Genomic DNA, 25,883 nt, shown 5'->3' with positions numbered 1-25,883 from the left:
TTTACACCAAAAATAAACATAACAAGCTGGAGTAACTTAGCGGGTCAGGCAGTATATAACAGGTATAACAGTATAACAGGTATAACAGAGCTTTATTTGTCGTTCGGCACCGAAGTACCGAACGAAACTACATAGCAGTCATAGAAAAAAAGAACACAAGACACATAACCCCAACACAAACGTCCATCACAGTGACTCCAAACACCCCCTCACTGTGATGGAGGTATCTCTGGAGAAAAGGAATAGGTGACGTTTCGGATCGAGACCCTTTTTACAGACTGAGAGTCAGTGATAGGGAAACGAAAGATATAGACGGTTATATAGAACAAATTAATGAAATATATGCAAAAAGTAATGATGCTCAAGGAAAGGTGGAGCCCACAATGGTCCTTTGTTGGCTGTAGGCTAGGTGATAACGAGTTATCTGTACAGGATCACATGTAATACTTTGCATCATTTGAATTACAGTGCTTTCAATGGCAGTTGCAAATGCAGAGTGGATGGACACTATGAATCAAATGTGGATTTTGTTTGAGGATCTGACTGCATAATTTGATGGCATAACACTCAAAATGAGTAGTTTGCAGATTATACACAGTGGGGGGGGGGGGGGATACGGGAAGTGGGGAAGCCAATGGAGAAAAGAGGCAAAATGTGAGAGAGGGAGTTGGGACGTTAAGAACTAATGACCTTTCTGTTTGGGCAGGCATCAGATAATCAGGGTTGCTATCTGCTGCTGGGAAGTTGAGCTGCAGTTAGGCTCACGATCAATTGAGCTTAAGATTAGCAGAACAGTTGGTGGAACGATGGTGAATTATGGAAGGAGCAAGCATCCGTTCACCTGTGTGGACGAAACCTTCCCATTCAAGCCCAGTTTGGTCTAATCAGCTATCTCTGTAACACTATAGACTAGACGTTACGTTGTTACTTGAGACTGTTTGGCGAACAGCAACAAAACTTTTTTACCTTAAGTGCCTATCTGAATTTGGAATCCATACGTTGCAGCTTAGTTGGAAACAACTTCACTGAGATGCCAAAATGGGACTCAAATGTGCTATGAAGGCCTCTTCCAGCATGTTAGCCTCAGAACATGCCAGCAACGATAGGTGGGTCTGTCTGTTTTGCATTGTATGAATGAGGCTATATATAGCTGGTCACCTTTAAGTATTATGACATCTAATCCACCCTTTCCCCATATCCATGCAGTCACCATTTTGTTTTAATTGAGGTTTTTTCCCCCATGGAAAAATCACATGGCACATAGAAACATTGTTTCTATACCATATGATTAAGGGATACCATTGTATATGTCTAGAATTGAACTCCAAAGGTTAGATTTATAATTAATCCAGTAAGGAAAGTTTATGACAAGCACAGTAGAATTTGCTCTGCTTATTCTGCTATGCAAAATTATATGTAGTGTGACTGATTGGTATCAGCAAGACCATGGTACTTTGGAATAATGTAAACAGGCATATTAGATCAGACTTAGCCTTTGATCTTTGCTATTGTCTCCAAGGTAATAGCAGACTTCAATGTGGCAACTTGATGTCACAGCACTGCACAGACTTTCCTCAATGCTTGTACAGCTGGATTTGGAAAAAAAAACAATGCCTATAGCAGTGTAAACACTTAGCAGAGCTCCAGCTGGTGTCCAAAGTGAACCCATTAGGGTCAGTCCCAGTAACTAGGTTATCAGACACAATGCCACCACTGACGAGTATTTTTTTTGTTGATGAAATTCACTCCTGAGAGCTTTTCAAGGGCAGAGGGCAGAAGAGATTTGCCAGGCTTTGCTGTCCTTTATCTTCTGGAGAGCAGTCTTTCTGTAAATCTGTGGCGAACTGTTTTTTTTTTTAAAAGAAAATTAATGTTAAGTAATGTGACTCTAAACAACACCAAAACTAAAATTAACAAGATAATGCGTCAACATTGCTAAAATGATCACAGGTGATTGGAAAATATGGATTCATTTAATACTTGGAAATGTACAGACTCTTTTATTAAGATGGATCTCCAGATGCTGTTCACAAGCCACTGAAATGTGCACAACTCCTATACATTCTTGGTAAAGGACAGAAATCTAATGTCCATCTCAGAATTTTAAAATTAAATGTATATGCTTAATGAGTCGGAACAAACTGCGGATGCTGGTTTAAAACAAAGACAGACACAAAAAGCTGGAGTAACTCAGCGGGACAAGCAGCATCTCTGTATAGAAGGAATGGGTGACGTTGCGGGTCGAGACCCTTCTTCAGTCTCGACCCAAAACATCACCCATTCCTTCTGTCCAGAGATGCTGCCCGTCCTGCTGAGTTACTCCGGCATTTTGTGTATATGCTTAACCCAGCTGGTCCTTTTCTGGTGGAACTCAGCTATAGTCACAGACACACAACTAATCCCCAATGCATTTGTCAATGGACACTTTACTGTTTAAAAAAAGCAGCCGGACCACAGTTTGCCAAAAGCCTGGATCCGTAGCCTCCTTACACCTGCTGCAGAGCAAATAGCACCCCTTAATGGGAAAGCTGATTTTTTCCTGCACTGGAAGTTTGTTTTCTGTTCAATTTTAATTGGCAGATTATTGCATCCACAAGTGCACTGCTACCGATACCAATTGAAGACATCCTATTTCATCAAAATGAACAAAGCAATGTAAATCTGTGGTTAATAAGACAATTACATTTTGCTGCCTTTCCTCAGGCACTGGAAGCACAATAAAGCAAAAAAAAAAGGCTGATGCAACATAATTTGCAGCTACAACTTAATGTGCACACATTGTAACCAAAAGCAAAACACTATGTTCATCAGAAATAAACACCAATTATTACCATCACTGTTTAAATACTTTAAAACAACATATGGGCTTCATTTATACTTCTATTGGTATAAACAAATGAAGCCCAGCCTATTACACAATACTATATCCATTATCCTCACAGTTTTATTGCCATGCCATTAAAGAAGACATGAATGAACAAGAAACTGCTGTACTATGTGCATGGATTAGTTAAACAACAAAAAAATGAAGCTTTTAAAAGGTATACGCCAGATGTTTTCATTATTTTGTGCAAATAAGTTTGAAGCATGTCTATTTGATAGCGCTGTAACATTCCGTTATATCCTTTCTCACACCCACCGCCAATATGCAAGTTAAACAGAAAAAAAAATCCTGCTGTTTAAAATGGAAATCTCTTCCATTAACTTTGGCTATAAATTTCTTAAGAAAGTAAGATGCACATTTTCAGCAGAACAAAAATGTCAAAGACATCAGCTTTATCTTGATAACATCTCAATGTAGGTCATGAAATATTATGATACAAATATGTGAATATTTGTGAAAAATGTGTGCGCTATTGATGGGCCACATCCGACACCGTACAATTCTCGTTGCCATAATTTAAAAATAAGATTAAAAGATAAACAGTTAATGTTTCACGGTTTGCAGATTTATTACTGTGCCATCTTCAAAAATGTATTCCAATCACATAATCGTTAAAAATGTAAATTATAATGTATCAACCTTGCACAGCAATAATAATCTAAAGGAGTCCAGAACCAGGGGCCACAGTCTTAGAATAAAGGGGAGGCAATTTAAAACTGAGGTGAGAAGAAACTTTTTCACCCAGAGAGTTGTGAATTTGTGGAATTGTCTGCCACGGAGGGCAGTGGAGGCCAAGTCACTGGATGAATTTAAAAGAGAATTAGATAGAGCTCTGGGGGTTAGAGGAATCAGGGGATATGGGGAGAAGTTGGGCACAGGTTACTGATTGTGGATGTTCAGCCATGATCACAATGAATGGCGGTGCTGGCTCGAAGGGCCGAATGGCCTCCCCCGGCACCTATTTTCTATGCTTCTATGTTTCTATGAATAGGGTTGATGGCTCATGAGGCACTCGTGAAGGCTGCACACATATCATCGCATGACAGTTCAGTGCAACACTGAAGGAGTGCTACGCTATCTGTGGTAGCAACATTCAAGTGAAAAACCAAGAATATGGCTGGCCATCCGGATAGATGCCTATACACTTTACTGGAGAAGAGTACAGGAATTCATAAAATATCCTGGAAAACTCTCTTCAATCAAAGTCTTTAATATTTAGGAAACATTCAAACCCGATGAGGGATCTTTCACCTGTGACATTTACGCTGTTTCCACAGATATTACCTGGGTGGTTGAGACATACCTACATTTTGCTTTTATTTCATATTTCCTACATCTGCAGTATTTCGTTTTGATTTTCTTTCAAAGCCTTTATCACTGTTAAGTAAAGGAAGGTGCTGTGCAGAAATTGACTGCTGCTCTACCAATAATTCAATGACTTCAAAAACACTTTTGGGGCAAACAGAGACTATTACCGTAGAAGTACCATTAAAAAATGTAGACTCTGACCTTATTACTGTATAATAATTTGTTAATGAATTTCCCGATCAGCTTTAAGGCTACACAGACAGACAAGTCTATTGTGTCACTCAACACAAAGCAAGGTTTCTGAATAACAGGCTGAAATAATGCTATGCGAAGATCTGTAAAATCCTTTGTCTACTATTTAACTGAATTATAGTGGTCAATGAATATATTCCAAACAAACACATTGAGCTAATATCCAAACAGAATATTTTAAAGAGCCTCATGGCCAGATAGCATGGCAGCGAAAATGGCCTGTGTTAAACAAAATTGATCTCCCTTGAATGTGTGCCAAATGCATTGCGCTTCCAACATCTATTCGTAGAATACAACTTTGCTTTCATTTAAAAAGCTGGCATATTACATAGTAAAATAAAACCAAACAGAAAAATGTAATCTGCAAAATGGAGCAATGACATGGAGATACTACACTAATACATTTTTTTCACAATATGCTATGTCAGGAATGTACAAACAGATCCGTTGTATCACCACAGTGCAACATTTTGCTACTGTAACAAAATGCAATGGAAAACAGATATAAAAGGTTATGTTTATTGTTCCTGCAACATTCATTTACAGTTAACAAAGATGCATTATTTTCTTTAATTGTTACGCTATCAGTATGGCTTGCATTTTCTTTTCTGTTACAAAATTCTCCCAGTTAAAATTCCCTAAATGCCATTTAAAATAACTTAAATCACTTTGGCTTTTTTAATCAAATGAATATATAGTTAACCCTCGCAATAATGGACCACGTGGTGGGGGGGGGAGAAAGATGGTGTCTGTTATTATTGATTGTCCGCTATAACCGAGTGAGAGGGATTAAGTTTAGGGAAGAATCACGGCATGGGGGGGCGGATGGGGGTGGGTGTTAATCAAGCACATGTGGTGCGCCGGGGACGGGTCCGATACTCATGATGCCTTCATGCTGCCCGCTCTCTCTGCTCCGGAAGTATGTCACATGGTGCCATCTCAGTGGGCAACTGGCAGAGGTGAGGGGGTAGTGCAGTAGAAGTCTCAGTCTAACCAAAATCCGTCATATAAAGGTCCGTTATTGCACGGGTTTGTATTGCATAAACTACATGTACACAGGTGTGCAAATTAACTGCAAGGTTTCTTCATGAGAAAAAACAAAAGTTCAAGACAAGGTTTGCGCATTATATTTAGCTATAGAATGCATCACTTTTTTTGGGTTGGTAAAGGTTTGTCTTGGAATGAATACTAAACACCATTTCAACAGATTTAAACACATGTTTAACAGTATAGAGATTTCAACACATGTTTAAATCTTTACGCAAATGTAAGCATCATCAATTTGCGGCATTGGTCAGAAGAACACAGGTTTGTTATTTACAATTCCCCACACAATAAAGTCTCAGTTTTGGCTAGCTGTGTCCTTATGGAAAACTCAACACATTGTCAAGCTAGGTCAAATCATTGTTGCTACACTTCTGTCCACCTTTGACTGCAATCTCCTGTCAGAATTGCACACAAACACATTTTATAATCACATTCCTACCTGAAACCGCCATGTAAAATAAAAGCTTATTTGGGGATACTTCATTCATAGTTGCCTTGAATAAGATTCATGAGCAAATGACCTGTGCTGTAAAAGGCCGCAGCATGTTTTCATGGGATAATTGCATCTTTTTGCTAAATTGAGCATATTAAAGTCAAAACAGAGCTATCTGACCTGCAGTGACAGAAGCTTTATGCCAATATTTTCTTATCATAATACTCTGTTGAAATGTTCAGGGATTTATCATATCACCACCATGTTACATTTTGCTATTCAGAGAAAATATATGAGCATTTTGTAAAACCTGTAACTCAAGGTGCAATTCTACAAGTATATTGAACAGCTCATCTATGCTCTTACTCGCTCCATATTAATTCACCAGTCACTTGCTAGTGTCTCAAGAACATAAGGTGCCAAACAGATAAAAACATGTTTCCATTTATGCTAAATCATTAAAGTGCATTTTATAACTGTACTGAGAAACATTGCCCCAAACGTGCAAAAGAGTTATCATGTTGTTTCTTTTGTGTTCTTCATGAGCTATGATAGTATTATGTATCAATATACCTTTAACAAAAGGTGGTGGTGGACACTGAAAAGGGTAAAATGTATTTGTGGAATTTATTGCTAAACACATTGTGTACTAAGAAATAAAGATACATACTATATGTTACCTTAGCCCTGAGCAAAACTTGAGGTGGTATCTAAAAAGAATAATGTCGCCTATGATAACAGACCTTGAAACTCCTACTAAAGAGAGTGTTCTTTTGTATGTTATCCATGTGGGCGAAGCTGCTTTATCATTTAGAATTTGAAACCTTGACAAAGTCTAATACAATATTAAATTACTTTTGACAGGAAGTTTTACTGATAGATTATGCAGGCTTTTATTTAAATTGGGTGTAATTAGAGTTAGGATTCTTCACTTTTCTATTATTTTAACTGGTATAATCTGGAGTAAAAGATGTCAAAATTCTAACCACAAAAAGATATTCAGTAGGATCTTCCATCCATGGAATTATTTTAATAACCACTTTCCTACTCATATCTCTATTTTTTTAAATCTGCATATGGTTTTATTTAATTGTTGCTTGTGAAGTCAGTCAGTCTCTCTGAGTTGTAAAGTAAATGGCATTTAGTTTGGCTGTCAATGGACATGAGGGCCTGGAATTTCAACCCAATATTAAGGACTTTTTTTTGGTGCGATTATTCCTAATATCAGTGTATATGGTGCAAAAGCTAATGAAATTTCAAGTGTACTTTATATTCAACTCATGTTGAATTATCACGACCTTCTATGCTAGCTATAAAAATCATCCCACAAGAATGAGCTCACGCCAGTAAAACTATGCCTCAGGAAGATTAGAACAATAAAATAGGAAGAGGAGGCCATTCAGCCTCTTGCTCCTGCTTTGCAAATCAATAAAATCATAACTGACCTTTTACCTCAGTGGAACTTTCCTATACCCCAGATACTAAAAATCTACCCTACACCATCTTCAATATCTTCAATGTTCAGAAACCAAGCCTCTTACTTCCAAAGATTCACAAACACTTTAACTCCCCCTCCCATTCCCACACTGACCTTTCTGTCCTGGGCCTCCTCCATTGTCAGAGTGTGGCCCAGCGCAAATTGGAGGAGCAGCACCTCGCATTTTGCTTGGAAAGCTTACACCCTAGCAGTATAGACATTGACTTCTCTAACTTCAAGTAGCCCTTGCTTTCCCTCTCTCTCCATCCCCTGCCCCTTCCCAGTTCTCCTCCCAGTCTCACTGTCTCTACGTTTTATCTCTGTACCGCCCACTCCCCTGACATCAGTCCGAAGAAGATTCTCAACCCGAAACGTCACTCATTCCTTCTCTCCAGAGATCCTGCCTGTCCCGCTGAGTTACTCCAGCATTTTGTGTCTATCTTCAATTTAAACCAGGGGGCGTGTCCCATGGGCATGCTCCATGGCCAGCAGTATAGTCCCCCAGCTGTGGAAACACTCCAGTTATTCCCATACCAAAAAAGGGCACTATCAAGGTCCTGAATGACCTCAGGCCTGTGGCTCTCATCTCTCTTGTGATGAAGGCTATGGAGAGGGTCATCAAAAACCACATCATTAAGGCAGCAGACTCGCAGATGGACCCACTCCAGTTTGCATACTGTGCGGGTAGAGGGGTTGACAACGCAAAAGCATCCATTATAGGCATGATACATAAACATCTGGAACTCCCCAACACTACAGGCAGACTCCTGTTTGCAGACTTCTCCTCTGCATTCAACACCCTGCAGCCACACATTCTTGCAGAGATACTCACCACCCGTTTCCACCGATGACCGACTAATCCTGTGGATAATGGACTTTCTCACCAACAGGTCACAGAGAGTGCTGGTCAATAACACCTTCTCCAACCTCCTACACACATCAACTGGCTCCCTGCAGGGCTGTGTCCTCTTACCCCTGCTCTTCATTCTGTACGCTGATGACTGCAGGTCCACCCAGCCAAACTGTCATTTGGTCAAGTACGCTGATGACACAGTTCTCCTATCTCTGCTCTCAGGCCCCTCACAGCACCACAGCTCAGCTCTTCATGAATTTGTGGAGTGGTGTGACAACTCCTGACTTGAACTAAATGCAAACAAGACCAAGGAGATGAAAGTGACCTTCTCCAACAAGCAGAGGGAACTGGCTGCGGCAGTCATCACCGCTATCCAGGGGAAGCCTGTGGAGGTTGTTGAGGAATATAAGTACCTGGGCACAATCTTTGACAACCTGCTGAAATTTGCCTCCAACACAGAGGGTATCCTCAGGAAGCTCAACTCCTTTGGGGTCAACAAGGACATCCTCATTGAGAGCGTCATCACGTTCTCCTTCACCTGCTGGTTCCACTCCATCAGCCTTCAGAACAGAAATTGCCTGCAGAGCACAGCCAAAGTCTGTTCCAAAATTATTGGACTCCCTGTCAGAGCCCTCTCCACCTTATGCGACCAGCAGATGCCAAGGTCAGCTGGCAGGATTTTACAGGACACCTCATACGTCCTGTTCTCTGCGTTTGAGTGGCTCCCCTCAGGATGCCGGCTTCGCTGCCCAGGCTGTAGGACACAGAGGAGAAGGGCAACCTTTGTCCCCAAGGCTGTTCAGCTCCTCAACTCCCAACCACCCCTGTCCCGCTACTCACCCTGCTAATTTCCCCCCCCCCCCCCCCAATAGTTTTTGTACCACTCTACGTGCCTTTGTAAATTGCCCCACGGGGACAAATAAAGTGTTTTTGAACTTTGAACTTGAACTCTTGTCAATGGAGTCAATGCGGTGCTGGCTCGAACGGCCAAATGGCCTCCTCCAGCACCTATTTTCTATGAGTCAATCGTTTTTGGTAATCTGCCTCGGAAATTAACATTTGGCACTAATGACAGAGCTGAATTCTTACACAAAAGATTCAGTGCATACGTGGGAAGAAAAAAAAAGAATTGACGTTTTGGGTCAAAGGGAGGGAAAAGGAGCTTTTTTTAAACTGTAGGATGTGTAGGGGAGGGGTATCTTTGACGGGGTAAAAACTGATTTGACCACAGGGATAAGCTGTAAGCAAGCTTATCTAGTCAATGAGTAAATAGAAGCAATTTCAAGAGTGAGAACATAAACAGAAGAATATAGGAGTTGCAAAATGCAGAACAAGAAGATATGCCTGGCAGGTTGCACTGGGCATGTCTTCCACTCATAGTCATAGTTATGGAGTCATAGAGTGATACAGCATCGAAACAGGCACTTCGACCCAACTTGCCCACACCGACCGAAATGTCTCAGCTACACTAGTCCCACTTGTCCGTAAGTGTTCTGGGACTTCTAGGACTCCCAGAATTTTTTTTTAAAAAGGGGAAATAAAACAACAACTAATTCTACCAATATCACAATTGAACATCTGGTATAGACAGAAATCAAGTAACCTTAAGTTGTGGGATTCAATATTATGTCCATGAGGCAGCAAGAAGGACGGAAAAGAGAGAGGACAGGCAGCATCACTGGAGAGAAGGAATGGGTGACGTTTCGGGTAGGGTCTCGGCTCAAAACATCACCCGTTCCTTCTCTCCAGCGATGCTGCCTGTCCCGCTGAGTTACTCCAGCTTTTTGTGTCTATTTTGCAGAAAAATAGGTTGGTGAACGAGAAACTGAATTTTGCAAGGACACAACAAACTAATGTTATATCGGCACGCAGCACATTGAACACGATAGACTTCCACTTTAAACTAGCCACTTGGAAGTTATTTCTGACTTCTCCCTTGAATAGAAAATTAAAGGACATTTTAAACAATGTTACTTTATTGAAAACAAAGCCCAATAATCATCATTTCTGGGTTGCCCTCTCACTGATTCAACGTATTGGTTTATTTCAGCCACATGGACCAAGAGACAGTGAAAAACTTTGTGTGCTATCCAGTCAAATCATACCCGAGCACTTTCTGGCATAAATCCCACATATTAGGATGATGTCATTTCTTATCCAATGTTTCTTTTAGAAATTAGATGAAGTTGATCAAGAAGTGATCATCATTAGTCATTTCTGGGACTGCCATGTTTTACCATAGCATCCAGAATTAGGATCTTCATAAGATGTTTCTTAGTTGTCTTGGATCCCCCCGACTTCTTACCCACACTCCTGCTCATATCTGTCAATCTTGCTTCGAATTCTACGTGGTATCAGCCCTATGGACCTCTTTCATATTACCCCCCACCCCCCTTCACCAACCCCTTAATGCCCTAAATCATGGTCAGCATGAAATTTAATTTTGTTTAAACGTACAGCCAGTCCATTACCACACTGACTTCACTGATCACCCGTTCACACAAGTTCGTTGTTATCCCATATCCACTCCTTACACACTAGGGGCAATTTACAGAGGCCAATTAACTCACAAACCCGCACGTCTTTTGGAGTTATAGAGAGAACATGCTAACTCCACACAGTCAGCACCGAAGGTCAGGATTGAACCCGGGTTTCTAGTGCTGTGAGGCATCAGCTCCAGGCGATGCACCAATGTGCCACCCTATAGAATACCATGATCAATCTGTAATTTTTTACCCTTAACCTATTTATTTATCAGTGGGGCTATACCAACCAGAGGTTAAATACTTCTACAAATTATGATCTTTGCAAGAACATCAGTGTGTGAAACATAACTGATATTTTTATTGTACTGAAAATTTTCAGTGAACTGAACAGTAAAACATGAATAATTTGGATAAATCTGACATGTAGATCAGGGTAATGCTTGTACATATTATGCTTGGATGAAAAAATTCTGTATAAAGGCTTGGAATAGCTAAATTTAAAGAAATCTCTGCTCAGTGGCACATGGTCAATACACAATGAATGAAATTCAGAGTTCAACAATAGGGGTTCTGCCCCACATCTGAAAGAAATTATCCGACGAGCAGCTCTGGGGAAATTCCTTGCCATTATTTTTAATTTTCACAGCAGCTTTCTCTGGGACCACTTTATACTGGCTTTATATCACACAATGGACCACAGGCAGCACAGGAGAGATTCATATCCACTAGGATTGCCATCAGCTATATAAATGGCTTAATTAATGTGATTTAGCAATATTTAAGAAAATATTATCACTACTATTGGCAGCAATAAGAGATGGAAACTTTCTCAACATACCTCGGGGACAAATCACATTCTGCAACAAGCAAACTGGATTGTTTGATTTGTCCATTGGACTGTTGCGGACTAGATGACCAACAGGTTTGTTCCCGCAAAGATTGCTTCATGAACTCAATTATCACTCTGTGCAAAGGGAATGGGTCAGATTTGTTGTGAACAGTCATGCGTTATCCATTGTGAACTGAGGCATTTTGTGAGCAGGCTTTTCATCCAGTGCGTGTATGCAGAAATTACTATATTTATAATCTGTGCAACTCCTCATGCAGCAGGGAAGGCTGCAACGGTTTTAAAAGATGCCTCATTGCCATCTTTCCAAGTGCAATTAGTGATGCCTAATGCCTGTACGATCAAAAGATTAGGGTTTGTTTTGGAAAATGGAGATTAAGTAGGTACTGTTTGAATAAACAAAATTAATTCTTATTATATTTTGTTCTCACTTGGTGGTGGGAGTCCAAGGTCTTACCTACATTAGACATAGAGACCAAGAATTTTCTTTTATCCATTGATATGTAAAGAAAGAAAACTTTAAAACTTGATCAAGCTCATTGTATGGTTGTCACCAAATCCTAGAACTTCCAGGTATTCTGAGATGCATGAGATGAAATAATTGCTAGACTCTCTCCATTAAGAAATTATTGGTTCTGTGGCCAGCAACAATACAGAAGAGGCACTGTTTCCCTTCGAAAAAGCTTATGTTGAATTATTTTTTGGTACTTTGAAATATACAACTAACTAAACCTCCGAATAAACCGTGTCAGTTCCATGCATCTTGACCAGAAGATCCCAACAACACAAGAGTTGCTTGGTCTCCTCCAATTCGACACTAAAACAAGAGATTGAAAATTTGAACTGAAGTTGAAGACCATAACATATTGGCAAAATGCATGGATCCAATTACAACAGCATAATAATTGTGAAATGACGCAAAAGTAGGCAGTCAGTTCTGACTGTTCCAGTATGATATAACGGAAAATGAAGCATTACTTCAGATTTATGATTATTATTCAAAAATTTTAATGCATGATTAAGACGGACAAATTTTATTCTTGTAATAGTGAAGCTCACTGGATATTATTTCCAACCCCAAGCAATCCTATATAAGCAGCTAAACATGTAGATCAGAACACCTTGGTTATTGCCCTCTTGCCTCAAAATGTACTCAATTTGGAGTGGGATTATTTCCATTTTACATGATGCTACTGATTTGCTGATAGAAAATCAATGGGAAACCTTTGAATTACTATTCCATAAAACAGAAAAAAATGTCAATTAATGGCAGCTTGAGAAATACGAGTGTCAAGCTAAATCGCTTTCTGTGAGATCAGGATCTGTTTTTAGGACTCTTCAAATTGTCAAGTAGAGTAGAAATAAAAGCTACCACAAAAAGCAGTCTGGAAATTGTTCCATCATTTGCATGTAAAAGTAGACCCTGACCTCACTAAAGGTGAATAAGGGTTGTTTAAAAGCATGACTGCAATTACATTCAGGGATTTTATTTTTAAAGTCACCCGCAAGATCAAGGATGACTTGCTTTCATTCAGGTCTTTTATTCCTGAGGTGTCTTTTGAGGCCAAGGTGGGAAATAGGACACAGAACAGGACTGCACAAGAACAGGCACTTTGGCCCATAATAGTTGTGCCGAACATGATGCCAACATATCTATGTGTATATAATCCATGTCCCGCCTTTCTCTGCATATCCATTTGCCTTGATCATGTCCTCCACCACCCCTGGCAGCACATTCCAGGCACTCGCGTCCCTCTGTGTAAAATAAGTTGCTCCACACATCTGTTTTAAATTTAGCCCCCCCCACATACATTTGATTTTTCCAAATTTGGGAAAAGGGGTCTGACCATCTCCCCTATATAGGCCTCTCTTAATTTTATACACTTTTATCAAGTCTCCCTGCAACCTCTGGTGTTCCAGAGAAAATAGACCAAGTCTGTCCAACCTCTCCCTGTAGCTAATACCCCCTAATCCATGCATCATTCTGGTAAACCTTCTCTGCGCCCTTCCCAAAGCCTCCTCATCCTTCCTGAAATGGGGCTACCAGAACAGCACGCAATACTCCAAATGCGGCCTAACCAGTCCTATAAAGCTGCATCAGGACTTCCTGACTCTTATATTAATGCCCTGATCTATGAAAACAAGTATACCACATGCCTTCTTTACCACTCTATCGACTTGTATAGCCTCTTTCAGATCAATGCTATTCCTATTGTATTCCCTCTGTACATCAATGCTATGAAGGGTCTTACCATTAATTGTATATATTCCCTTTACATTCAACCTCCCAAAGCACAACACCTCGCACTTGCTAGGATTAAACTCCATCTGCCATTTCTCCAAGCATTTCTGCAGCTGATCTCTATCCTGCTGCATACCTTGCCTGACTTCCGCACAGTCCATAACCCCAGCAATCATGCAGTCATCTGCAAACTTACTAACCAACCCATGTACATCCAAGTCGTTAAAAAATCTATCACAAACAGTTGTCGACCCTTCCACAATACAAGCAGGTGGATAGGTAGATGGAGAGATGGCATATTCTTGTCATTACGTAGTGATTTTTTGTGTTCAGAGGCAGGGTCTCAAGGTTCTCAATATCATCCAGAATATTCCTTCTCCACCTTCAATAGTCATGGACTAAGTATTCCCGAGAGTCATTGGTGGATTGTAACACAACCTTGAATCTTTTCCGCCATCCATTCGGCGATCTCTTCATGTCAGAGCTCAGAACAGTGTGTCCGTTTCAGGAGTCCAGCTTGCAGACAACATGACCTGCCCAATGCAGACAACTGAGTGTAATTAGGGCCTTAATGTTTGGGTTGTTGCTCTGGGTGGTCAATACATTAATGCATATCCTTACAATGAATTTAGAAGATTTTGTAGATTCAGCTTTGCTGGTACCTATAGGTAGTCCAAATCTCAGAAAAGCGAGGGGACAGGAATCATTGGTATCCAAGAAGCCGCAGATTTTGTGCCAGGTCTGATGTCTTGATCCCCTTTCCTCAATTAATCAAACTCTATGCTGATATATTGAAGGCGACAATTAATTTTGTCATCAATGTCCGCCTTCACCAAGAAGTGGTCCTGAGATATGGGAACCTCAGCTTGAACCTTTATTGTAGGTGGCAGTGCTGTACAGAAGTTGGAAGAGGATCTTTATATTGCAGATGGTGAACTCAAGACATCTCCGCTCAGACATAACAATGACCTGTCGTTTGGCCTCCAAGCATGCCCAACACCAACATTATCTGCACTCTGCAATTAAACTATTTGGGTTTAGATGGGCTTGGTTCAAAAATTCAGGATTCAGGATATCTTTATTTGTCATCGAAATTTAGTCACGAAATGGAGTTGCTATGGGTTAGCTACCCATTAGTTCTGAAGACTGGCTACACTTTCATGCTAGGCTTGTTGGACAAAAAGCATAGCATTGAATAATTGGGGGGAAAAAGTCTGTGTCATGGCCTTGGTTGACCTGAATTTTCATCGAGATCAGAGATAATTAAATGCTAACTTGAAGCCTTCCTGGATTGGAAGCTCAACCTTCCTCAAGGGAACGGAAACAGCTCTTCAGGCATCTGAAGGCAAAGGTCCAGCAGAAACCACATGATCTAAAGTGTGACAGTGGCTGGAACGAGCACAGGAGGCCAGGCAACTAACTGACATGCACAGTATCTTCAACTTGGCCAAGACCACCTCTGAACCAAATATTCAAGTGTCCTTCCCACTAAGTGATAAAGGACAGGCAGGTCATCAGCCAGACCCTCCACAACTGCTCCGTCCTGGTAGCCAAAGAGCTGCTCCACAATCTTAGTATGGATTTTGTCCATGTAGAAGCACCATGGATGTTATCTTCACTGCTCAACAATTCAGGAAAAAGCACCAGACGCTAGACATGGTCTTTATTGAGCTTAGTAAAATCCAAAATTTCCATCAGCCAGGAGTGACTGTGGAGCATATTTTTCTATTCCGATGCCCACAAATATTCACCTTATGTTTGCTTCACGGTGGCATCGCAAGCTATAATTCTATCCAATGGGTCTGCAACATGCATGACAATGTTACATTATTTATCAATTTTAGTCCATCAATACAATCTGGATCCAGAGATGATTTTCTAATCTCTAATCATTACAAAGATCAATTTCATTCAAAACAAGTGTTATTAGTCGATGAAAAAAAGTACCTTAAAATTGAACAGGAATTCTTTGTTCAATTATAAAGTAAGAACACAAACACACAAATTTGTTTTAATAAATATAACAAAGGCCTTATCTTAATTGCAAATGTGCATGCAGCTGATAGAGTCATAAAATCATACAGTGTGGAAACAGGCTCTTTGGCCCAACTTGCCCACACCGGCCAACGTGTCCCAGCTACACTCGTTCCACCTGCCCGCGTTTGGCCCATATCCTCCAAACCTGTCCTATCCGTGTAATTGTCTAACTGTTTCTTAAACGTTGGGATAGTCCATGTCTCAACTACCACCTCTGGCAGCTTGTTCCATACACCCACCACCCCTTGTGTGAAAAAGTTACCCCTCGGATTCTTATTAAATCTTTTCCCCTTCACCTTCAACCTATATCCTCCTGTCCTCAATTCACCTATTCTGGGCAAGAGACACTGTGCGTCTACCTGATCTATTCCTCTGATGATTATATAAACCTCTCTAAGATCACCACTTATCCTCCTGTGCTCCAAGGAATAATGCTCAATATCATCATTCTAAATGCTGCCACAACAATATATTTTTGGGGTTTAACACATCAAATCACTGAACAACAATCAGGCAGTCCGATTCATAGCCGACAACTGAAACAGTGCATGTCCTGAACAACCTTCAGCTGAATCTCTAGAACAAGACCATACGAGACTAATCAAGCTGATGTTGTATGTTAGCACATTTCCTAGCACTATTCCCAATTCCCTTGATTCATCTAATGTCCAGAAATTCACTGAACTCTGTTCTGGATGAGTTCAATGGCCAATACTCCACAGCTCTGCAGGACAAAGAATTCCAGAGAATTATCACCATCTGGGTGAAGTAATTTCTCCTCAGATTTGCGCTAAAGAGCAGACTTATTCTGAAATATTCAAGACACTTTGGCAAGGGGAAACATCCTCTCAGCATGTTGAGCCCTGCAAAAATTTTCAGAGGTCTACACTCATTCTTCTAAACTCTAGAGAGTACAAGTCTAAACTACTTAATCTCATTCAGACAACCTGCCATTCCTGGAACTTATCGAATGAACCTTCCCTCTACAGATTCTTTCTTTGGTGGGGAGACTAAAACTGTGCAAAATAACTGTGAGAATACTCTTTGCACAGATATTGTTAACTTGCAACCACACCCAAGGCCAACTTGGGATTGACATTATTTTTTAAATGTCCATTATAGGATATGACTTCACTTTAACTTTTCATAACAATTCTGCCTTTTTTATATACATAACATGACACAATGTAAAAAACACATCTCGCACTCGTTAAATGTACACTAGGAGAGCATCTGAAAATGTTCTTAAAACTACCCATTTAACTGTGACATGCACAACACTGTACATTTTAGACAAATGCAATATGCTCAGTCCACAGGTGTCAAAAAATTATGGTATAGTTATTATGGTCATGTCAGGTTTTTCTTCGTATAGTTTCCTTACCAGGGAAGAAATTATGAACCGTACAAGCTTTAACAGGCATCATCATATGCTGGATAGTCTTTCAGCTTGGGACTAATTTACTACACATCAAGAAATCCCATAAGATTATTACCACACTTTGTTCCTTGATTTTGAACTGAATTTTGTGCTGATTTATTTCCAGAATTGTTTTTACCTGATAATTAATAATCTTCCAGACAGCATCATGAAAATATAAGAACCAAGACGGTTTAATTATAACACCTGCCATTTGTGTGTGCTTACGTGCTTGCACAGAGATGGTGAAGAGAGAATCTTTTGCAGTCATCTGGACCTTATACTGACAGTTAGAATTCATCATTATTAAGTATTGTTTGCATTTAGTAGACGAGCATTTTTATATTTATTGAAGCTGGGGTTCTTGTTAAGCAACAATTACATTTATAAGTGTTTGTGCTCCAGATACAAATATGGTCACTTTCAAAAGATAATTTGCAAGCTATCCCTACAGGGGAAATCATGCAGCAAAGGAGATGATTTTGAATTGTAAGGCCCTTAATAAACTGCTTCCAGATCCAAATTAAGTTTCCATTAGCATCTTGTACATGTTCAAAGAGGAAGCCATCAACCTCTTAAGGGCTCACTAAATAGTGAAAATGCATAAGAAAAAAAACTTGACCACTTAACCGATGAACAGACTTTGAGGTTAGGTAGATTTATTTTAAACATTTAACCTTCAAGCTGCTAGGACGTCTGGAGAATTTAAAATACTGTATTTAGCTTTTTTTATTTTCATTCTGATTCTCGTTATTGACTGAGTGTTAAATGATGGTCACAAATTTGTGCCAGATTCCAGCTTTGCAAACAACTCAAGGCCAAAATTTTAAGTAGTTCGAAATTGATGTAGTAACTTACCTAAAGCTCCTGCCTGCTCAGACTGGACTAGGAAATCAAATGGAGAACAAGATAGGTAGCAATTTGATTGAACTGGTTTACATTAGACTTTATGGACTGTTACAATAAACAATAGACAGGAGGAGGCCATTCGGCCCTTCGAGCCAGCACTGCCATTCAATGTGATCATGGCTGATCATTCTCAATCAGTACCCCGTTCCTGCCTTCTCCCCATACCCCCTGACTCCGCTATCCTTAAGAGCTCTATCCAGCTCTCTCTTGAATGCATTCAGAGAATTGGCCTCCACTGCCTTCTGAGGCAGAGGATTCCACAGACCACTCGTTTGTGCAAGATAAAGTAGAAGAATATCCAACACCGTTTCCACCAACTTCCTTTCAAAATGAGAACTATACACATTTCTATCCCAACTGTGTCGTGGGAGTACATTGCAATTGTATCTCACCCCTTATGCACTAATCCCTTTCACTTTAAAACAACTATTAGCATTCTCAAGTCTACAAAGAAAAACTCAATGACCTTGAAAAGTATTGTCATCCCCAACTTCCTTCTCCTGTCCAAAACTCTTAAATGTGTAACCCATATTCCCTGCCCATCTCCCCAGAAACTTCATGATACTATATAATGTCCAAAAACTTGGCAAAGTAATATTCTAGTCTTTACCACATTCATCATGTTGTATTTTACCTTCTTTGTCCTCTCTGCAATTTAACAATCAATTAATCACACCATGCTTCTGCACAGCTTCCCTGAGTTTTATTTTGTTTCTTAACTATTCACCATTGCTAAAGTACTTGCAGTCATGAGTTCCCTTCCCAATCAAGCTTGGTAGCCTCAGGGGGTTTGTGGACTTTACAGTACGCTCTTTACCTCTTCCTCATCCACTTGGGGCTCCTTGGTTACACAGTCTGTGGGCAAGGATCTGAAGAAGGGTCCTTTTCAGTGGATATGTTTAAGGCAGAGGTAGACAAATTCTTGATTAGAACGGGTGTCAAGGGTTATGGGGAGAAGGCAGGAAAATCGGATTAGCTGGCAGAGATCAGCCATGGTTGATTGGCAGTGTGGACTCGATGGGCCGAATGGCCTAATTCTACTCCTATAACTTGTGAACATGCAGGGTCTCGACCCGAAACGTCACCCATTCCTTCTCTCCAGAGATGCTGCCTGTCCTGCTGAGTTACTCCAGCATTTTGTGTCTGTCTTCCGTTTTAATCAGCATCTGCAGTTCCTTCCTATACATTCGATCTGCTTTGACCTCTCTTTAGCCCTCGACCATCTCATGGCTGTCAGACTGATTATCGGCTATTTTGAGCCACAGGGTCATCAGTTTCCTGTGGGGTAAACATGTGAAAGTCTGAAGGTCTTTCTATTCAGTTTTTACCTCAGGATCCATAACTTGTTACTCGGTTCGCCATTTAAAATCAAATTCTACGTTTGGAAAATTTGTTGTACTATTTACTTGGGCTTAAGGCCCATCTGAGTTTCACAGGAGTCAGAACTCCTTTGACATAGCTGGCTCATCATCTATCATTACTGGTGACACTGCTATGGTCTTTCACATTCACAAACACAGATTAGAATTTGTTAAAGTATTGTTATTAGAAGTCTAACAAGTACAGCCATTTTTCAAATATTGAACCAAATTTAAATAAATAATCATAAAACTACCTTTTATTTTCCTGAGAATTAATGTTTCCCATTCATTTGAATGGGGTATTGTGCTACTTTGCCACAGAAGGCTGTGGAGGCCAAATCAATGGATATTTTTTGACCTACATGCCACAGCTACACTAGTCCCACCAGTTTGGTCCATATCCCTCCAAACCTGTCCTATCCATGTACCTGTCTAACTGTTTTTTAAACATTGGGATAGTCCCAGTCTCAACCACCTCCTCTGGCAGCTTTTCATAAAGCAAAATCATCCTGGTAACACCTGCAAGTAACCTTTAAATTCACACTCAATGACAACTTACATATTACTAAGGGGTTCCAAGCTGAAGCCTCACCTATACATTCACTCCACCGATGCTGCCTTGCCTGCTGAGTTCCTCCAACACTTTTTATTTTGCTCAAGACTCCAGCAACTGCAGTTTCTTGTGCCTCCATATTACTGTTTGCACCTTGTGGCTAGGTCAAAATATTAGAACTCCCTAACTAACAGCATCATAAGAGTCACTTCATCATATGAAGAGTAGCAGCTTAAGGAAATAGCTTACTGTGTCAAGGACAATAAATAATGGGGAATAAATCTGGACTTGCCAGCGATGTGTATATCTCACAACATAATAAAAAAGTAACATTCTTCATTGAGGTAGGCAAAGAATGTAAGGATATTCTTAGTGTAAATCAAAGTTCTCAGCTCTGGCAATTAACATAAAATACTAGCATGACAAATGGACTCTTCAGGAAGCAAACTCAAAAAAATAACAGTGTCGAATTGCACTGCATTCAAGAAATAAAATGCAGCGAGCTTTCTCTCCGAATTCTCCACCTCCCTTCCTCAATTGATAGCAATAGTACTGGCATAATGATGAATGCAAACGGTTTGAATTGTACTAAATAAGCCTTCGTAGAGTCACAGAGTGGAAACATGCCCTTCGGCCCAACTTGCCCACACTGGCAACATGTCCCATCTGCACTAGTCCCGCTTGCCTGCATTGGGCCGATATCCCTCTAAACCTGTCCGATCCGTGTACTTGTCTCAATGTTTCTAAAACCTTAATTTCATAAGACGTCCCACCTCCCTCATTCCTCCTCCCTGTTCCTGTCCAGCAGAAGGCACAGACACTTGAATGCATGCACCGCCAGACTCAGGAACAGCTTCTTCCCCTGTTATCAGGCGTCAGAATGGTCCTTCCATAAGCTAGGGTACTGTTCAATTCACCTCTACCCCTTTGGGGACATTGAACTTTGTCCAAAGAACTGATGTACTACGTTGCTGAGAACTATATTCTGCACTCTGTATCTTCCCATTTGGCCTATCTATTCTACTTCAGTATGAAACAATTGCATCTATGTGTGGTATATGTTTGGATAGCTAGCAAAACAAAGCATTTCACTGTACCTCTGTACATGAGACAGTAATAAACCTAAACCCCCGTGTTCCTTTCCTACTCCCAGCAGTTCACCTCAGCTCGCTCTCCCTTTGTTCACCTTTTCGAGTCCACCGCTCCTTGGTTCAACCAGATTTGTCACCCTTCCCCACTTGATTCCATCTGCTCATTATTCACACGCTCACCCATCCAGGGGTTCATCTTCTTTGTCCCACCTTTTCTATCCTCTCTCCACTCGTGGTCCCATCTGCCCATGATCTCTCCCTAATCATTTTCTAGCCTGTGTTTCCACCCTGCCCCTGTCTGGCTCCATCCGCCAAAGATATATTTTTCTTTATGTATTCACCCGTCAGCCCCAATCTCGCATATTCCTTTCACCATTTGTACAGATTATTTTCCCTCGACATTCTCAGTCCTCATGCAGGACCGAATCCGAAATGTCAACCATCCCTTTGTCGCCACAGATGCTGCTTGGCTCGTTGTGTTCACCAAGCAGTTTGTGTTTTCTGCTCCAGATTCCCGCATCTGCAATCCCTTGTGCCCTTGGCCTTCAATTAATGGTGCGCTGGCAATCCAGCACTTGAGATAAATACATGTAAATAAAAACTTTTTAAAAATTGGAGTTGTCAACTTTTCCAGTGTCATTGGTTTACAATTATGATACCAACTCTAAAACAAAGTATAAAAACTTTTCAAGGTAAAGGCATGAAAAGTAATTTAATAATTCAGTCCCCTGGTCCATGAATGATGGCAATTACAAAATTTCCACTCACCAGTCAAATTTAATAGATTAGGCATATTACTATCTGGGGATGCCCCCCCCCCCCCCCCCCCCACCCCTTGCACTGCCCTGCCCCCCCCCTCCCACCCTCGCCCGTGCAGAACAAATGGCAATTTTCCAGGAATGACCACAAGGAGGTGGATTTTAAAAATATGAAGATCCTTAACGTTTTTTACTTTTATTATCCAGATTAGTAATCCCCTTTCAGTTCAACGGGGACCGCCATACGTTATCACCAAATTATCAATCTCGATTTTAAATTAACAATTGTCTAGCGGTAATTGCAGTTTTAGGGGAAAGTTCCAAATTTCTACTATCTGTTCAACTATGTCATTTAATTGAAATTATTTTTTTCTCTCCATATCCCCTCCATTTTGACAGCTTCTAAATTCCAGATACCACCTACTCTTGTGTTATCTCACCTCAGAAGTTAATCCTTGAGCTCAATCACCATTCTTGCAAATCTATACAGCACTCCATCCACCAATCCCTCCCCTCCCCCACCCCACCACACCACCAATATCGTGATAACCGTCCTAAAATGTGATGTCCGGATTGCCCAAAGTTATACCAGGTGTGGTCTGACCTGGGTTTAGGGTAGCTATAGCACAACTTTAATCCATTCCGCATGAACCCTGATTGTTTTACTAAAAACAAAGTGTTTCTTTCTTTTAAGAAGAGCTTTGCTTTTCCTTTCTTAAGCAATTATGTATTTTATAAGTATTTTCCTGATATCAAATTAACAAAAACTATCAACCTTATAGTGCCAGAGACCTGGGTTCGATCTTGACTTTGAGTGCTGTTTGTATGGAGTTTGCACATTGTCCCCGTAACCGCGTAGGGTTTTCTCTGGGTGCTTTGGATTCCTCCCGCCCTCCAAAGATGTGCAGGTTTGTAGGCTAATTGGCTGCAGTAAAGATTGTAAGTTGTCTCTCGTGTGTAGGATGGTGCTAGTGTATGGGGTGATTGCTGGTTGACGCTGACTCGGTGGGCCGAAGGGCCTGTTTCCTCACTGTATCTCTAAACTAAACTCAACTAAACTACAAAAAATGAAACAAGTCCAATTTGGTCCGGGTGGGAGATTCCCAACGTGCAATTGTATTTTCACCCTTGCTGCTGATTTTCTCTCCTGTAGATCCTGGATTGTCGCAGACTTGCATATCCAGTAGTTTCTCAAATATTATTTTACTTCAATCATCATACTTCTTTCCTAAAACAATGAAAGTTGGCAGAGTTCACGGGAACCCCACGTGCACTATTCGTGTTTCATCACTGGAAAGCAGGGGATCTCTAGACTATTTTCCCCTCCTAGCCTAAGAACGTAGGGAATGACGAATGCCAAGAAATACAAACTCAGATTTGATTACTCATTTGCCTTAAATTTTCCTGGTGTGCATAGTTTGATGCAGCAAGAGGCTGGGCCTTTATCTTCTACTCCGCAAGCTGAATCTCTGCCAATAACTACATTCATTCCGTGACACAAGAGTTGTTACTATTATACACATTGCTATCTATGTGAAAAATGGGAATCTCAGCCCACCCAACGAGTGCAGGCAACATAAGGTGCTGCCATCTCCGAATAAAAATACACAAATTAGATTATAACATTAACTGCATTAGTTCGACTTTATGTTGCTTTCATTTCAACATTCGGAATTGCTGGTCAGATTTAAGCCTTTGTTAGTTGAATGTCAAATTATCCATAAGAGTCTTTTAAGCTCCGTACTGGGATCTTCAGAGGGATTTAAGTCAAATCGTAACTGCTTCCTAAAGACAGTAGTTGCACATGAACCAACACTGGTGATATATCAGCAAACATGGACCAAATCACATCCTGTCTGGGTCAAGATACTCAATAGGTTCACAGACCTAAATTATGACTTAATTTTCATTTCAAACACATGTGCCTTACATTTCTTACATGATAATATTTTTTTAATTCCAGCAATTCTTCAGGCAAATATTCATCTCCAATTCAATTGTTTCAATGTCAAATTTCTTTGATGCAGATATCAACAGCAAGGAAGCTAAATGAACTGATTAAAAAAAAGCTCTCATGTTGGAAAGAAAACTCTCATTTTGACCAATGTCACCTTACAGAGGGAATGTTTCTGCAGGTGTAGATGAATGTCATTAGATAATAGAAAATATGCAAATGTACCACAATCTCAGTTTTGATATGTACAATCAAATGAATTCCATTACTGTACAGTAATGACTTAAGCAGCTTATAATTACTAAAACAAACTGGGCTAATAATACTTTACTGTTCACAGTGAGATAAATGAGCTCTTCTATACTGTTAACACAAATGCAGTTTAAATAGCATGCCATGCTCACGCGTGGAATAAGAAAGCGAGCTGAAAGTGAGCCTACATTATAATCTTTAATGTATTGATGGTGACAAATGATAGACCACCAGAATGAGCATTTAATGTTTTTGTACCAATGATGGAAAAATTGAATATTAATGTGGTCAATCATAATGTCATTTGTGAAACATGATATACTCACTTCGCATTTTGGTGAAGTTGGTGTATATTTTTGTGCTGGGGGAGGGGGGGAGATCATTTGTTTAGCGCATCAACAATTTACTTCAGGCTTGCATCAGCTATCAATCAGTGTCATGGTTGTGGCAGATCCAAAGTTCTTATTTGATTACAGCATTGCTATGCATTGCAGAAGTAAACATGAATGTTTCAGTGAGGCAAAACAGATTAAAAGGTAGCAGAAATCTTGGCAATTTATTTTAAACGATACATCTTGCGACTCAGCCTCTTGCTTCCCTGACGAAATGTCCAACAACAACACTGGAGAAAGTAAGCATTTTCTTAAACCTAGTTTCACCACTAACAGTGGAAGCCATTGGAAAAAAAGCTCATTTTATTGATGACCTGTGCCATGTGGTTAAACTGGAGTTTCTCAACATAACTAATATTTGGAGAGTGGACAATCATCAAAAATGGCAATGTATTTTCAAGAATTTGTCCACAGTTGGGGTGGCGGTAGCATTGTTGCCTTCCAGCGCCAGACCCGGGTTTTATCCTGACTGCGGGTGCTGTCAGTACGGAGTTTGTATGTTCTTCCCATGATCCGAATGGGTTTTCTCCGGGTGCTCCGGTTTCCTCCCACACTCCAAAGGTTTGTATGCTAAATCACTTGGTAAAATTGTAAATTGTCCCTCATGTGTGTAGGATAGCATTAGTGTGTGGGGATCGCTGGTTGGCACGGTCTCAGTAGTCCAAAGGGCCTGTTTCCGCGCTGTAACTCGAAACTAAACTACACTAAAGTTCATTGTCAGGCTCCCAGAAATGCTCTTTCTATGCCAACATCAAGCTTATCTGCAAGATTAGGTTTCATATAACAAAGTGTCAAGATCGAGCAATCTGTAACACGTAAATGTTCAGGATTATATATAAAATTAATCTTATCCTCATAAGGTATATATATTTTTCACTTTGGCAAAATATTCCACATGATGCAACTAAACTGAAAAAATACCGTGGTTTCAAAAAAACACAAATTTAATTACAAAGAAGGTGGATCAGCACCCTTCCTTTATTTGGACATTTAAAGTGCTACAGCGTTCACTAAAAAAACTAAACTTCTACAGATGTGCCGTGGAAAGTATCTTGCATCATGCCCGGTGCAGCAATCCCAGAGCACAGGAATGGAGGAGGCTGGGAATGGAGGAGGCTGCAAAGGCTGGTGGCCTCAGCCCAGTCTGTCAAGGACACAGCCCTTCGCACCATTGAAAGAATCACCATGAGGTGCTGTTTCAAGAATGGCAGCACCGATCATTAAGGATCCCCACCATCTGCGCCACGCCCTGTTCTCACCGCCACTATCAGGCAGGAGGTACGGAAACCTGAAGTCGCTCATCACCAGGTTCAGGAACCAATACTTT

The 25,883-nt window shown here is 40.5% G+C and overlaps 1 protein-coding gene across 1 annotated transcript in view; it reads right to left on the bottom strand.

Moving 5' to 3' along the window:
* gtdc1 (glycosyltransferase-like domain containing 1) overlaps nt 1–25,883 on the bottom strand; it is a 313,882-nt gene that overhangs the window by 152,261 nt on the left and 135,738 nt on the right. The gene's annotated exons all lie outside the window — the stretch shown is intronic.

Source organism: Rhinoraja longicauda, chromosome 8, assembly GCF_053455715.1.
Source record: "Rhinoraja longicauda isolate Sanriku21f chromosome 8, sRhiLon1.1, whole genome shotgun sequence".
In the NCBI taxonomy this organism is placed as follows: domain Eukaryota; kingdom Metazoa; phylum Chordata; class Chondrichthyes; order Rajiformes; family Arhynchobatidae; genus Rhinoraja; species Rhinoraja longicauda.
This window is presented reverse-complemented; position numbering and strand designations above follow the sequence as displayed.